This window comes from Schistocerca serialis, chromosome 6, assembly GCF_023864345.2.
Source record: "Schistocerca serialis cubense isolate TAMUIC-IGC-003099 chromosome 6, iqSchSeri2.2, whole genome shotgun sequence".
In the NCBI taxonomy this organism is placed as follows: Eukaryota; Metazoa; Arthropoda; class Insecta; order Orthoptera; family Acrididae; genus Schistocerca; species Schistocerca serialis.
The window spans coordinates 306,730,680-306,746,950 of NC_064643.1; the positions used below are offsets into that span (position 1 = coordinate 306,730,680).

The 16,271-nt window shown below is 44.7% G+C and overlaps 1 non-coding gene across 1 annotated transcript; it reads right to left on the reverse strand.

Annotated features, from left to right (window-relative positions):
* Positions 1–15,966: 15,966 nt before the first annotated feature.
* Trnas-cga (transfer RNA serine (anticodon CGA)) lies at positions 15,967–16,041 on the reverse strand. Its single transcript has one exon. It is a non-coding gene; the product is annotated as a tRNA-Ser (tRNA).
* Between the last annotated feature and the right edge of the window lie 230 nt (positions 16,042–16,271).

The window sequence follows — 16,271 nt, forward strand, 5'->3', positions numbered from 1 at the left end:
TGTATCATTCACAAATGAAGCGGATTTTCAATCTAATCAATATGGTCCGCAGTTGCGGTTGTTTTTCGGACCAGACTTCGTGTAAATCCTATGGGTTGGTTCCATACAGAAACCCTCAATTTGCAGCAGAAAACTTAATCTGATTGGACAGATGGAGATTTGAACTATCCTCTAGTGTTTCAGCTAACAGACCTACGTTATCTTCTGTGTAAGCCTATATGTCTCTGCACTCGAATGCAATTTAATTGGTTAACCGATTCTTAGATATTAGCAACATCTCATCTTCAGCTACGGCTAACGAAGGTGATATATGACAAATTCGTGATAGAAATACCTGAGTCCATAATCAAATTCCTCAGAGTCATGCAGCCGCTTCGAAGAACAGCAGTAAATGTAACTTCCATCACGATATTTGACCGAAAAGTCTTGAAATTTATTATCACATTACAGTGTGGAAATGCCATAAGTTAAATTCCAAATATCACTGCATTATCTCTTGGAGCTAGAGGATGAGGTAGTGTTGCTTATGATACGTACTCCAAAGGAGTCCTATGTTCCGCGACTACTTTGCTACTACGCGGAAGCAGTTGGCTGTATACCTTTTCTCTCTCATTGTTGTCAGTTGCACAGACAATTCGTATCCCATATATGCTCATCAGAACCACTTATACTATACTTCTCTTGTTACCATGTGCAAATAGACGTCTTTTGCCAAAGCTCAGCACAATTTACAAAGATTCATCTCGTAAACACACTAATAGAGTAATTGTATTTGAAACGGAATCCTGAAACAGTGTCTTTCTAAACAAGCAATGGAGGCCATGAAAAAGCTCATTCTCAATATAAAAATAAAATAAAATTTCTTCACATGAAAGCCGACTTCCATTTCATCAATGATGGCCCTTTAGTAGCGCATATTAACACGCGCTCTATTTGTGATTCTGTGACGCTCACGTGGCGTGGAAATCTTAGACCATTCAGTGTGGTTCATGGCTCAGATTTCAAAACGGCAACCCAAGCACTTTTATCTGTAGGAGGTGAAGTGATTGTGAAGTTAATATGGAGGCTATACTACCTCATCCGATTACGGATAAGAATTGAATAAATCCATTGTAGACGCTCTTAAAAGCGTGCTGATTCCATGAGCTTTCACTGCTACTGCCGATAAAAGAGTTTCTTTCCAAACCGATATGTGCATGGATGATACACGTAAAATAACCTACTCTACAGTGACTGTATCCCTTATTAGTGGGTCGCCGGTTCGAATCCTGCCTTGGGCATGGATGTATGTGATGTCTATAGGTTAGTTGGTTTAAGTAGTTCTAAGTTCTAGGGGACTCCGGCCTCAGATGTTAAGTCCCATAGTGCTCAGAGCCATTTGAACCATTTGAACCTTATTAGTGAAACGTGGCAGGTGGGGGCCAGAGTACTATATAACGCCCCATTTCCCTATGAGGAAAAAACAGCAGTTAACGTTTTGTCGCAGCTCGTTCGCCGTTTTAAGTCCTTGCAAATTTATGAGTATTTAACGTTGAAAATTTATGAGTATTTAACGATGTCAGCAGCTTTCACAACAGATCAGTGTTCTAATATAATGGCAGCTCTGAAAGCACTAGATTTCCTTGTACCTGTCACTGTCTTAGCACTTCACTCAAGTATACACAAAAGTCGGAGGTTTTAGCATCGCAGCGAGAACTAACTCATGTATGAGAGACAAGAAACTCGTGTAAAGCACTAGTGACATATTGGTACAGAGTTGATCTTTCAAAGAGGTTCACAGAATCACTCAAATAAGAGGTCGAAGCCCATGCTGCTTTCAGAACGTGATACCTGTTCAAGGTTCAGTAGTTACAACCACAAAAGGTGCTGACTTCATAAATATACAAACAGACCCTAACGAACTTATCACGTCCTGCAAGCCATTCAAAGAAACTAGTAATAATCTTGAATAAGACAGTTAACCATCCCTCCATTTGCTACTTCTCTGGCGGCGTAAACCTCTGGATGATCACTTGAGTCTTAATGAATTATATAATGATGCCATGACAATACTTAAAATTAAAATGCAAAAGCTACATATACGGAAGGAATCACACGATTGAAGTTCACTTTCACCACAAGATCATAACATTTTTTTGTATCTCTCGTATCGAGATCTTTCGATTCTCAGCACTGAAGACAGAGACATTGTTTTCAAAGAGGCTGGTGCTAGTGTGTAAACATTTCAACTAAGTAAACAACTGTATAAGCCTATCATTCTATACTAGAAATTGCCATTTAGTTCTTTATAGTTAATCGCGGTTCGCAGGGCAGTACATCAGGCCCGTCGAAACTGCCGCATCCGTTGGAATTGCAGAAGTGCGAGAAGTCTGGACCATGTGGACCAACACCGCGAAGTATTGTTGTACCTCTCTATTGCTGCTTCGAAAAGGATCCTTCTCCGGAACATGTAGCTGAGAGCACAAGTCGTCTGGACTCTAATATTTGGGATGATACAATATTGTTTCACAGTAACAATAATCCGATAAATACCCTTGATTTAGGTTAATAATGTGATATAATGTTATTTAAGTTTAATGATACTTTGGAACGATCTCCTAGAAACACCTAGGTCGTGGCCCAGCGTCTGGCAGGTACACTACTGGCCACTAAAATTCCTACACCACGAAGATGACGTGCTACAGACGCGAAATTTAACCGACAGGAAGAAGATGCTGCGATATGCAAATGATTAGCTTTTCAGAGCATTCACACAAGGTTGGCGCCGGTGGCGACACCTACAAAGTGCTGACATGAGGAAAGTTTCCAACCGATTTCTCATACACAAACAGCAGTTCACCGGCGTTGCCGGGTGAAACGTTGTTGTGATGCCTCGTGTAAGGAGGAGAAATGCGTACCATCACGTTTCCGACTTTGATAAATGTCGGATTGTAGCCTATCGCGATTGCGGTTTATCGTATCGCGACAATGCTGTCCGCGTTGGTCGAGATCCAATGACTGTTAGCAGAATATGGAATCGGTGGGTTCAGGAGGGTAATACGGAACGCCGAGCTGGATTCCAACGGCCTCGTATCACTAGCAGTCGATATGACAGGCATCTTATCTGCATGGCTGTAACGGATCGTGCAGCCACGTCTCGATCCCTGAGTCAACAGATGGGGACATTTGCAAGAAAACAACCATCTGCACGAACAGTTCGACGACGTTTGCAGCAGCATGGACTGTCAGCTCGGAGACCATGACTGCGGTTATCCTTGGCGCTTCATCACAGACAGGAGCGCCTGCGATGGTGTACTCAACGACGAACCTGGGTGCACGAATGGCAAAACGTCATTTTTTCGGATGAATCCAGGTTCTTTTTACAGCACATGATGGTCGCACCCGTGTTTGGCGACATGCATATTGGAAGCATGTATTCGTCATCGCCATACTGGCGTATCACCCGGCGTGATGATATGGGGTGCCATTGGATACAGGTCTCGGTCACCTCTTGTTCGCATTGATGGCACTTTGAACAGTGGACGTTACATTTCAGATGTGTTACGACCCGTGGCTCTACCCTTCATTCTTGATGAACTGTGGTATCGTGTTGAAGCTGCATGGGCAGCTGTACCTGTACACGCCATCCAAGCCCTATTTGACTCAATGCCCAGGCGTATCAAGGGCGTTATTACGGTCAGAGGTGGTTGTTCTGGGTACTGATTTCTCAGGATCTATGCACCCAAAGTGCGTGAAAATGTAATCACATGTCATTTCTAGTATAATATATTTGTCCAATGAATACCCGTTTATGATCTGCATTTCTTCTTGGTGTAGCAATTTTAATGACCAGTAGTGTATTTATTACACTTCCCATTACAAACGGCAAAGAGGTATCGCAATACTCGTAAGCGTCTTTAAGTGACACCTGGCTGGCTTTAACAAACGCAGCTAGGAGCAGGCATTTAAAAGAAATCTACATGACCAAAAGTTGTTTTGGGCAGCTTTACGAGGGTTGAAATTTCCTTGATGGATATATTACTCAGGTCACCTGTAGTGAATAGTCCACATTCGAAGTTAGTGATCATTCCTGATATATCGATTCTGCTGTTACAGCTTCTCTACTGACAAAACAATACTTCCTGTCTCATTTTGTACCGGTGGATCTGGCTCTCGTGACAGCTAATGGTGAATTGCGCATTACGTAGAGGCGACCCGATATCTTTGAGCAGATAGTGTATTACCCACGTCGCCCTACAGGATAATATACTAACGTCACGTACCTTGATCTCGAAAATGGGGTTGTTTGGAGCAAGGGAAGTAGCTACATGGGTAGTGCAACGACATCTGGAAAACCACCGACTATCGGCAGGGCGACCATGGTTGCATCTCTTGGTGCAGCATCAGAGAGCAGGCCGGCCGATGTGGCCGAGTGGTTCTAGGCGCTTCAGTCTGGAACCGCGGGACCGCTACGGTCGCAGGTTCGAATCCTGCCTCGGGCATGGATGTGTGTGATGTCCTTAGGTTATTTATGTTTAAGTAGTTCTAAGTTCTAGAGGACTGATGACCTCAGATGTTAAGTCCCATAGTGCTCAGAGTCATTTGAACCATTTGACCCAGAGAGCAGCGCGCAGTCTGTGCTGCGTCCAATTATAACATTCGACGGAGGAGAGGCACCACGTTGTCTTTTAAGATGACCCTCAGCTTTGGGTTCAAAATGGTTCAAATGGCTCTGAGCACTATGAGACTCAACTGCTGAGGTCATTAGTCCCCTAGAACTTAGAACTAGTTAAACCTAACTAACCTAAGGACATCACACACATCCATGCCCGAGGCAGGATTCGAACCTGCGACCGTAGCGGTCTCGCGGTTCCAGACTGTAGCGCCTAGAACCGCTCGGCCACTCCGGCCGGCAAGTAAATTAGGGATGTTCGAGCTAAACAGTAGTTCAGTGGAACAAAAAGGGGACAGTGACTATGGGACTAGAGGTATTCTCCGTCACACATCATAAGGTGTCTTCCAGAGCGTAGTTCTAAAATTAGATGTAGAAGTTGCAGCACCCGTCCAAGAAGTTTTCTTTGATCGTTCCCCTTTTACATATTTATTCGTCTCGGCAAGACTTTATATTTCACTGTCAAATAAAGGCTGTTAAAAACATTACGCATTTTTAGGGGTAGTAGTACGGACCGAAACGAGGAAAAAATCTCCAGTAAACGTAAGCTCTAAAATACGTACCGCGTCCGGCTATCCTGATTTAGGTTTTCCGTGATTTTCCTAAATCGCTCCAGGCAAATGCCGGGATGGTTCCTTTGAAAGGGCACGGCCGACTTCCTTTCCCGTAGTTCCCTAATCCGATGAGACCGATGACCTCGCTGTTTGGTCTCTTCCCCCAAACAACCCAACCCTCCAAAATACGTGCCTTAGGAGCTACGTGCACTTGCTCATCTTCGCCGCTGCTAAACCCATCACTTCTACTGCAAGCTGTTTGCTATTACGAACGACCTACAGAATGCAGTAAACAAATGAGGGCATGTTCCTCTGCTATTGTCATTGGATACAGCATGCAGTAAACATCTGACAGTGCTGTTACTGAAAACCGTATAAACAGTTCTGCGTAAGTACAGCCCATTATTGGTGTTTTGCCTTTAAAGAGCGCAGTTGGCCAATTCCTTTTGCTGCCTTCCTTGCTGCCCAAACTTCCCTCATTCGCTCGCTGCGTTTCTGTTTCCGGTCCTCTGTCCATGCTTCTTGTCGGCTTCGTGTCTTCGGCTTCATCTTGATTGCCTTTTTGGTTGCCCATATTTCTTTCATCTTCCGGCTGTGATCTTACTTCCGTTCTTCGGTCCATTTTACGCCTGTTCGTTTGTCACACTGTATCTCATGTAGTTTACTTTCCTTAATGATGTTTCTGAATTTTATTCTGCCGTTTATTGTGTCTGCTGTGATGATGAGTTGGTTCAGTCTATGTGATGGCATTCTGTATAGGCGTCCATAGAATTGTAGTCTGCGTTTTCTAATCTTTCCTGTGATTGTCTCCGTATGTTTGTATAGTTCCTCTGTAGGATTCTTGATCCATATTCCATTGTTGTTAGTTGCGCCAAATATTTTCCCAAGTATTTTCCGTTCTAGTTTTCCTAGTTGTCTGATACGTGTTTTTCCTAGGATTAGTGTGGTCTCTGCTACATATAGTGCCTCGGAGAGCACCACCGTGTCGTAGTGGCGTAATGTGGCTTTTTGTGAGATAGACTTCTTGTTGTAATGATTCCACACTACTTTGTATGCCTTGTCCAGTTTAGTTTTTCTTTCTTCGTTTGAGTCTCTGTTATGTTTGCTCGTTTGTAGTGTTTCACCGATGTATTTGAAATTTGCCGTTTTGTAAATCGCGCCGTACTTTGTGTTCAGAGATGAGCGTTTCTTTGTAATCATAAACTGTGTCTTTTCGTAAGAGATCTGTTGTCCAGTTTTGGAAGCGATTTCGTCTAGTTTTTGAATAGCGTCTTTTGTTTCGTTTATACCTTTCGTGACAATCGCCAAATCAAGCCAGGCATTTAATCTGTAGGTTTCCTAAGGTTATCCCCTGTTGTGATATTTCCCATTCTTTTATTACCTTATCAAACACAAGATTGAAAAGGAGAAGTGAGAGGCCATCGCCTTGTCGGATACTTGTGCGAATTTCAAAGGGCTCTGATACTTCCCCACAGAACTTTACTTTGGATGTCGTGTTGATCAAGCTTTGCTCTATGATAGTCCGTTTTTTGTTGTCTACTTTGTATTCAGCTAGAATTTTGAAGAGAGTTTTCCGGTCGATAGAGTCGTACGCCTTTTTGAATTCGAAAAAGGTAATGATCAGGTTCTGTTTGTGTTGTAAAATCATTTTCAGGTTCCAAATTTGTTCCACACAAGACCGAACTGGTCGGTCTGGCATTCCAGTCTGTAGTAAGAATATTCCTCTGTAGTTATTCGGGTCAGTCTTGTCGTCTTTTTTTGTGTAGAGAATGTATCAGGGCAGTTTTCCAGTCGTCAGGAATTTTCGTGGTCTTCCAGATATCTTCCAAGTTCCTGTGGATATCTTTGGTGAGTTCTGGGTCTTGTAACTTCCAGATTTCCGCGATGATGCCGTCTTCTCCTGGTGCTCTTCGATTCTTGAGTGACTTGTTTATTTCTTTAACTTCTTCTAGAGTTGGAGGTTCATTATCTGGATTCAAATGGTTCAAATGGCTCTGAGCACTATGGGACTCAACTTCTGAGGTCATTGGTCCCCTAGAACTCAGAACTAGTTAAACCTAATGTGGTGTCACCGCCAGACACCACACTTGCTAGGTGGTAGCTTAAATCGGCCGCGGTCCATTTAGTACATGTCGGACCGGGTGTCGCCACTGTGTGATCGCAGACCGAGCGCCACCACAAGGCAGGTCTCGAGAGACGGACTAGCACTCGCCCCAGTTGTACGACGACTTTGCTAGCGACTACACTGACGAAGCCTTTCTCTCATTTGCCAAGAGACAGTTAGAATAGCCTTCAGCTAAGTCCATGGCTACGACCTAGCAAGGCGCCATTAGCCTTACATAGTTTGATAGTTATCGTAGGAAATGTCTCAACAAGAAGAATGCTGTATTCACAACAAGGATAAATAAAAGTTAAGTATTCGAGGAGCTGCATACTTTTCTTATTAGAATTCACTACTTATCCTGTTCCAGAATTCACGCCCGTCTGCGTCAGATAGCGTGCATTTCGGCCTCCTCTATCTACAAGGTGTTGGCACATTTACCAACACATCACCTAACTAACCTAAGGACATCACACACATCCATGCCCGAGGCAGGATTCGAACCTGCTACCGTAGCGGTCTCGCGGTTCCAGACTGCAGCGCCTAGAACCGCACGGCCACTTCGGCCGGCCCATTATCTGGATTGCACGTGCTCGTTTCTGTCATCATTTCTTCCATAGGGGGGTCCGTGTTGAGGAGTTTTTCAAAGTACTTTGGTTTCTTCAATTTTGTTGACATAATGGCAAGTCGTGGGTTTTGCAAAAGTCTATCAGGTGTTTTCCATTTTTGTTTGTGTCCTTGTGTGGAGTATGTTTTCCTGTGGTATGTCTGTATATTTTTTCCGAGTTTAGCGTTGAAGTCTCCCAGTATTATTTTGACTCTATGTGCAGGAATTTTCCTGATAGTTTCTTCCATTGTCACCCAGAAGTCATCAATTTCGTCCGGGTTTTTTTCTGTTGTAGTCATTAGTCGGTGCACGTACGTTGATTATTGTGTAGGATTTGTTGGCTGATTTCACTGTGATGTGCTGATTCTTTCGTTTGGTGATGAAAAGTCGATTATGCTGTCCGTGATGGACCTGTGTACTGCAAATCCTGTGCCAAAAAGCCGTAGGTTTTTCAGTTGTCTCGTTGGTTTTCCTTTGTATATTCTAAAAGTTCTCCCTGTTGAAATGGTCTTCGTCTGTGAATCGTGTTTCTTGCAGTGCACGTACTTTGATTTGAAATTTTTTGAGAGTGTCTGAGTTTTTTCATCTTTCCTGTCTTCATCAGTGTGTTCACGTTGAGTGTGCCGATATAGTGTTAGCGTTTGGTCTTGAGGGAGTTTGAGAAGCTCCGATTCTTCTCATTATGTCCGTGAGTCCCTGGAATCCTATGCTCACGACGATCCCAGTCTATTGACTGGTGTCCAAGGTAATGAGATTTTTCTCGTTGTACCATCATGATGTTTAGTAGTTGGATATATGGCATGCTGCCGAGTACAACCTGTCTTTCCAGATCAGGAGGTTGGTTGAGGCCGCCACTGACATGTGTAACGGTCGCCTTTTGTAGCCGCCCACTGTGGGAACAGACGCTACTAGTAGTTTTGGTCCGCCCCGAGTATTTCATTTCCTCGCTACCACCTATATCTAGGAGGCATTCCACTATCCGCCACCTGGGAAAGCGCTCGGCGCTCGATTGCGGGTCTACTAACCGCCCCGACGTATATATATATAATGAGCTGCATTACGCAGGACTGTGTATAGATAGAGAATAAGAATCACTGTTAACCGATCAGTGTTATTGAATGACAAGCGACCCGCTCTGGATTAGCACGGGTAGCACTAAGTGTCTACGAACGGATTACGTGTCTGGCTTAGCGGAGATCAATTAAATACAAAAATCTAAATAGCGAATCAGTGTATCAGCGTAATCGTATCGAAATCCCTACAGTAGTTCTTGAGATTAACCTTCAGAAACACATAAATACGTGGCGGTGGACTTCAATTTCTGTAGATAATAGTCATGCCCAGCCGTTGTGTAGTCCTCAGTTATACTCGCGCACTCGTGTACCCGCTGTCTTTTCTACGCTGGTGGAGTCCACTTGTACACGACAAGACTCAAGCGGCTTGCTTAGGACTGTAAACGGGCAGCGCGGAGTTTGGCGAGTCGAGTCTCCGAGCATACGGATACTGCGAGTTCTGAGATGACGTCATAGGAGCCGTTTGGTTGATTTGGGGGGAAGGGGACCAAACAGCGTGGTCATCGATCCCATCGGATTAGGGAAGGAAGTCGACCGAGCCCTACAGAGGAAAAATACTGGCATTTGCCTAAAGAGATTTAGGGAAATCACGGAAAACCTAAACCAGGACTGTCGGACTCGGGTCTGAACCGTCGTCCTCCCGAATGCGAGTCCTGTGTGCTAACCACAGCGCCACCTCGTTCCCTTCAGAGGTGTCGGTGGTGAGTTTAAAGCGAGTTTACGTAGTTTATTTCTGATCTCTGTTAGGCAATACACTATATGATGAACTATGAACTGTAGGAACAAGAAAACTGGGTCACGCGACGTGTTGATACCCAAAGCTTGAGAAATATACGTGATGTAAAGAAAGAAAGTATTCCGCATTTTGAGAGGACCAAAACAAAAACCATTATAGCTATGAGGACATGTTCATCTTCATACTGTAAAACAGAACTCTTCTATTGCAGGCTCTTTGCTACTACGAACGATCTACAGAATGCAGTAAACAAATGAGTAAAGAAATGAGAATACATTATTCCGTTGCTATGAAACAGAAGAGCTTCTATTTTATCCTACTTACTATGACCTACGACCTAAACTTAAAAACTGTCGCTAAAGGAAGTACTCAGCATTGCAACCGTTCATGGTAGGGCATGCTTTTGTCACGCAGTCTCTGAAAAACTCCGAGTTGGTCACGGATGCGCTAGTAGATATTGATAACGCGTTCCTGAAGTCATTGTACATTATGAATAGACACTGCATACACCAAAAATTTCAAGTGTTCCCACAACCAAAAATCCAAGTGATTAGGGTAGGGGAAAGAGCAGGCCAACGTGCTGGAACTCCCCGACCAGTCCATTGGCGCTTAAGTTTCTGTGTGAGGTGTTCTCGGACATTTCGGAGAAAATTGGCTGCACTTACGCAGAACTGTGTATACGGTCTGCAGTAACAGCACTGTCCGATGTTTCCTGCATGCTGTATCCAATGACTATAGCAGAGGAACGTGTCCTCATTTGTTTACCGCATTCTGTAGGTCATTCGTAATAGCAAACAGCTTGCAGTAGAAGTGATGTGCGTGGTGTCACCACCAGACACCACACTTGCTGGGTGGTAGCCTTTAAATCGGCCGCGGTCCATTAGTATACGCCGGACCCGCGTGTCAGTGATCGCAGACCGAGCGCCACCACACGGCAGGTCTTGAGAGACGTACTAGCACTCGCCCCAGTTGTACAGCCGACTTTGCAAGGAACGGTTCACTGACAAATACGCTCTCATTTGCCGAGACGATAGTTAGCATAGCCTTCAGCTACATTTGCTACGACCTAGCAAGGCGCCGAATTCAATTGATATTGAGATTCTATTAATGTATCATCAAGAGCGATGTTCTACAAATGTGGATTAAAGTTAAGTATTCCAGAAGCTACGTACTTTTCTTTATAGCATTCATTACGTATCCTGTTTCAGACCTCACGCCAGCCTGCGTGAGTTTAAGCACGTGCCTTTCGGCTTCCTCGCATTGTGTCTAGGCTGTCTTGTCTAGACACAACAATGTGTTTCACAGCGGCGAAGATGAACAAGTGCACGTAGCTCCTAAGATACATATTTTAGAGCTTACGTTTACTGGAGATTTTTTCCTCGTTTTGGTCCGTACTGCTACCCTTAAAAACCGTGCGTACTGTTTTTAAACAGCCTTTATTTGACAGTGAAATATTAAGTCTTGCCCAGACCAATAAATATATAAAAAGGGAACGATCAAAGAAACGTTCTTGGACGGGTGCTACAACTTCTACATCTAATTTTACAACTACACTCTGGAATCCACCTTATGATGTGTGGCGGAGGATGCTTCTAGTACCACAGTCACTGTCCCCTTTCTGCTCCACTGAACGACTGTTGAGCTCACACCTCCCAGATTTTACGTTCTTGGTCTTTTCACATAAAAAAACTGCTGGCCGCTACAGCTATAGCGCTAGGAAAGATAGTGCTCAACCAGATTTTAGTTATTATGTGTACGATATTCTAACACTATTGTAGGAACAATACGTGGTCCAGTTTCTATATGATTCGGGCGTATGCAGAATACTAAGATTAGCACAACGAGCTGCCACTTGCGGCAGAGAAAATTGCTGTAAGCCGGCTGGACGTATTATCCCTGTGAGCTTGGGTGGCAGATGCTGCCTCAACTGTAAGCCAGAGTTCATCAAGCGTAGCCGATAGCGAGTGATTGCGTTCAAGCCTCTGAATATTATTCTCTCTCTCTTTCACTATATATTTATATGTATATGAGTGTGTGTGTATTTTGATATATACGGGGCAAGAGTCGTCAGGCGCATTTTCTCTGCTGTTTTAGCACATATCTGCAGTTCCGTTTTTGCTTTATGAGTCAGCTCAAACAAATAGTTCTCACCACTTTTTTCGACGAAGTGTTGGTTTCTTTCACGTTACAAACAAAAAAAAAAAAAATTTAAGGCGTAATGGTACGTGCCTATTCGATAGTACGGCCTCAGATTACTGCAGTGCGATGTCTGTGCTATCGGTATGTATTGACAGGGGCAGTAAGTAAAACTCTAAGAATAACCAGTAATCCAACAGCGGCAGCACTGCCCTGGCCCCTGCTGACTGCTACCACCAAGCAAGCAGCACTGCCGAGTCGCTGCTGGATTACTGGTTATTATTTGTATTATACTGCCCCTGTTAACACACATCGAAAAAACTGTTATCATACTAGACTGATTTGGAAGCCCTCTATCGAATGGACACGTAAAATTCCGATTCAAAAATAACTTTCTTTCTAGCGAGGACAAACCGGCACTTTCTGTTGACATTGGGCGCCGCACGAAAGACGTGACGAACAGTAAATCGAGCGAGGTGCCGCAGTGGTCAGCACACTGGACTCGCATTCGGGAGGACGACGGTTCAATCCCGCGTCCGGCCATCCTGATTTAGGTTTTCCGTGATTTCCCTAAATCGCTGCAGGCAAATGCCGGGATGCTTCCTCTGAAAGGGCACGGCCGAATTCCTTCCCCGTCCTTCCCTGATCCGACGAGATCGATGACCTCGCAGTTTCGTCTCTTCGCACAAACAACCCAATCCCAACGAACAGTAATTGTTCGGGGTGTCTCCAGCTACATAATGCAAAAACGAAATTGTAATTATCTGGCACAACACCAGAGAAAATGCGCCTGACGACTGTTAGAATACAAACCCGGTGTATACAGGGTATTCAAAAAATACTTTGAGTGATTGTAGTACTCATCGAAACAAGAAAAATAAGTCCAATAAATATGGGTTCGGAAATACATACTTTCTGCGATAAAGACATTTTTACAGGAGGTGTTCAAGGTGACGTCCATACATGACGATGTAACCCTCTGCTCTCTGGCGTAAGGAATAACGCACCCTTTGAAGTATACCCGGTTGTTGTTGTACCTGCTGGCAGGTATTGAAGACGCCACCCTGTAGAGTCCCCACTTCGTTGATCGGCGTGGCGTGGACCAAACGAATTCCTTTAAGTGCCCCCATAACCAAAAGCCAAGGGGATTGAGGTCTGGAGAACAAGCAGGCCAAGGTTTTCCCCCGACGCTCGACGCCCCCCCCCTCCCCCCTGCGCCATCGTACATGAAACATATTTGTATTCGTTGCTGCAATGGCACAGCCTCCAGTAACGTAGGCGGTACATTAATAAGGAAGTTCAGATATTGCACCCCGGTTAACCATTTTGGTAGCACGTCTGGCCCTGTTAATTTATCGCTAAGTATGCCTGCCCACACGTTGATTGAGAATTAGTGTTGATGCCCTCTTTCCTGAATTGCTTGGGGATTTACATCTGCCCATATATGCGGGTTATGGAAATTCACAACACCATCTCCTCTGAAATCAGACTCATCGGTGAATAAAATCTTGGATGTGAACAGTGGGTCTGCGGCACACTTATGCAATATTAGCCATTGACAGACTGCCGTCTGTCTGAATGCGCTGTAGGTGAAATGGGCACAGCAATTGTTCGGGAAGTATCCCCAAGAAACACGCCTTCTGCTGCTGCTAATTGTCACCCACTGCTCCCAGTGGTTTCTTCCTCCGATCATAGCACGCACTTCTCCATGTCAGGCGTGCGGACTGTGCGGGGCTTTCCACTGTCACTCTTCCTAGGTACAAGGGTATCTGTGTCCTTCAGATGCTGGAAAAGTCTCCCGAACAGCTTATCAGAGGGCAGTCAGCACTGTGAATATTTTTCAGCGTAGAGAACATGGACTCGCAGGCTATGTCCATTTGCTACTCCATAGCAGAATATCATACCCGCCATTTCACTCTAGTGGTAGGCTTCCGTTGCTAACAGGTGGTGGAACAGAGAAAGTGTAAATGTACTACGCCATTTGTACGTGCAAATAACGCAATAACAGTAAACACATAAGTGAATCCGCTTTTGGGAGAAGGTAAAACACCACCATAGTACCCAGGGTTGACAGTACTGTACAATACGGCACACAAACACGACGAAAACTAACGTTCCCTACAACACGACTCGAACCACAAAACTTACTGTAGACCACTTAATGACAGGTAGAGCAATGTGAGTAAGAATAGCCTGACGACACATTTGACGGAGCGCCAATGCAACGACTGTGCTAACATCAGCAACGAAGTGTTGCGCAGCCATTCCTATAAACACGTGTGTACCTCGAAAAGAATGCGTTTCCGGGCCTGTGTTTACTGAACTTATTTTTCTTGTTTCGATGAATACTACCATCTCTCGAAGTAGTCGACACTTTCTTTGAACATCGTGTATACATTTTGCGGTATTAAGAGCAGGCAAGCGAGGACAGTGGCTCTGCGTATGGAGCTAAAAGAATGGGATGCAATGGTCGGGCAGATTTTCTTAACCCACACTTTAGGAAATGAATGATTTGCTCTGATGAATCACGCTATGCCTTGTGACAATTCGATGGAAGGATTTGGGTTTAGCGAATGCCTGGAGAACGTTCTGTGCCATGGCGTGTAGTGCGAACACCGACGCATAGAGAAGTTGGTTTACATTATAGAGATATTTTTAGTTTTTGTGGTGTGGTCTCATTATGGCGCGTAAGAAAATACTACGCGCGGAAGGATATGAACACATATAACAGCACTGTATACTGCATACAGTAGAGGAACAGTGCGGAGATGATTGATTGTATCAGCATGAAACGTGTCCGGTCGGCATCTGTGAGGCGATGGTTTGTGGACAGTAACATTTCTGAAATGGCTGGGCTATGCAGAGTTCCGGCCTCAACCGAATGGAACGCCTTTCAGATGAATCAGATCGTCGGCTTCGTTCCAGACCCCAGCATTTGAAACCCATATCCTCTCTGGCTTCGGCTCTTGAGGAAGAACGGGTTTCGCCGGCCGTGGTGGCCGAGCGGTTCTAGGCGCTTCAGTCCGGAACCGCGCGACTGCCACGGTCGCAGGTTCGAATCCTGCCTCGGGCATGGAAGTATGTGATGTTCTTAGGTTAGTTAGGTTTGAGTAGTTCTAAGTTCTAGGGGACTGATGACCTCAGATGTTAAGTCCCATAGTGCTCAGAGCCCTTTGAACCATTTTTTGAAGAACGGGTTTCCATTCCTCGAGAGACAACCAGACAGTGAACTGAATGCGTATCCAGCAGAATACGAGCCGTCGTAAAGGCGAAGGCTGGACACACCCCTTATTACTCTACACTAACATCTACACTAATAGGTGTTGGGATACTTTTGACCAGATAGTGTATGTCTGTCATTTCAGACGCTAAGTATAGTCCTGTTGAACAAATCGATTCAATATATTTTCTCTGACGGTCTTGAGATCCTGACCAACGAGAGCAGCAGTATCGCGGAACTTTAAACTGCAGTCTCGGTAGACCAACACTCCCGTTTTCGAATCACGACACGGGCTGATTGGCTACTCGCTTTCTTACACGAGACACAGCACGATCTTGTCACAGTTCACTAACATTCAAAAGCGATTTCTGAATGAAAAACCCGGTGCATAATCTTTCCTTGCATATAGAATTCAGATGGCGTTTCACCTATTTATGGTGGTAAGAGCATACCACGTGGAGGTACCTGTCTTGCCTCTCACCTATACACTGGGAGACAAGAGAGGTCGCTCCACGTGGAGTGCTCTTACCACGAAAAGCAAGACCCGGAGTGCCGCGGTAACAATGCCACTGGCCTGGCCAAACCTCTCCCCACGATAACAACCAAGAACAGAGTCTTTTCAAGACCACCCTTAAGAGCACTCTTGATCAACATCGAACGATTTTCAACAACAACAAAAAATCAGTTTTACTATCTGACCTACATCAAAAATATAATTTTATACAAAAGCCACCGACTGCCGACCAAGAATTGATGGCATGAGACTAGCTATAGAGAGACTTCACTCAAAATATGGAAGTGCAAACTAAGCCTAGTGATCCAGAATGAGATTTTCACTCTGCAGCGGAGTGTGCGCTGATATGAAACTTCCTGGCAGATTAAAACTGTGTGCCCGACCGAGACTCGAACTCGGGACCTTTGCCTTTCGCGGGCAAGTGCTCTACCAACTGAGCTATCGAAGCACGACTCACGCCCGGTACTCACAGCTTTACTTCTGCCAGTACCTAGTGATAAAATCCGCTTGTGTAGCAGATGATGACGACATTGAAATCCTAACTGTGGAACTGGACAAGTGCTCTGTAACTTCCGTCTACAAACCTCTTGCCGCTAAGTTTGCTTTCCAGCCCCCAGGAAATCAACACAATCAGAAAAACACAGTCATTTTCGGCGATTTCAACAGCCAACACATTGAT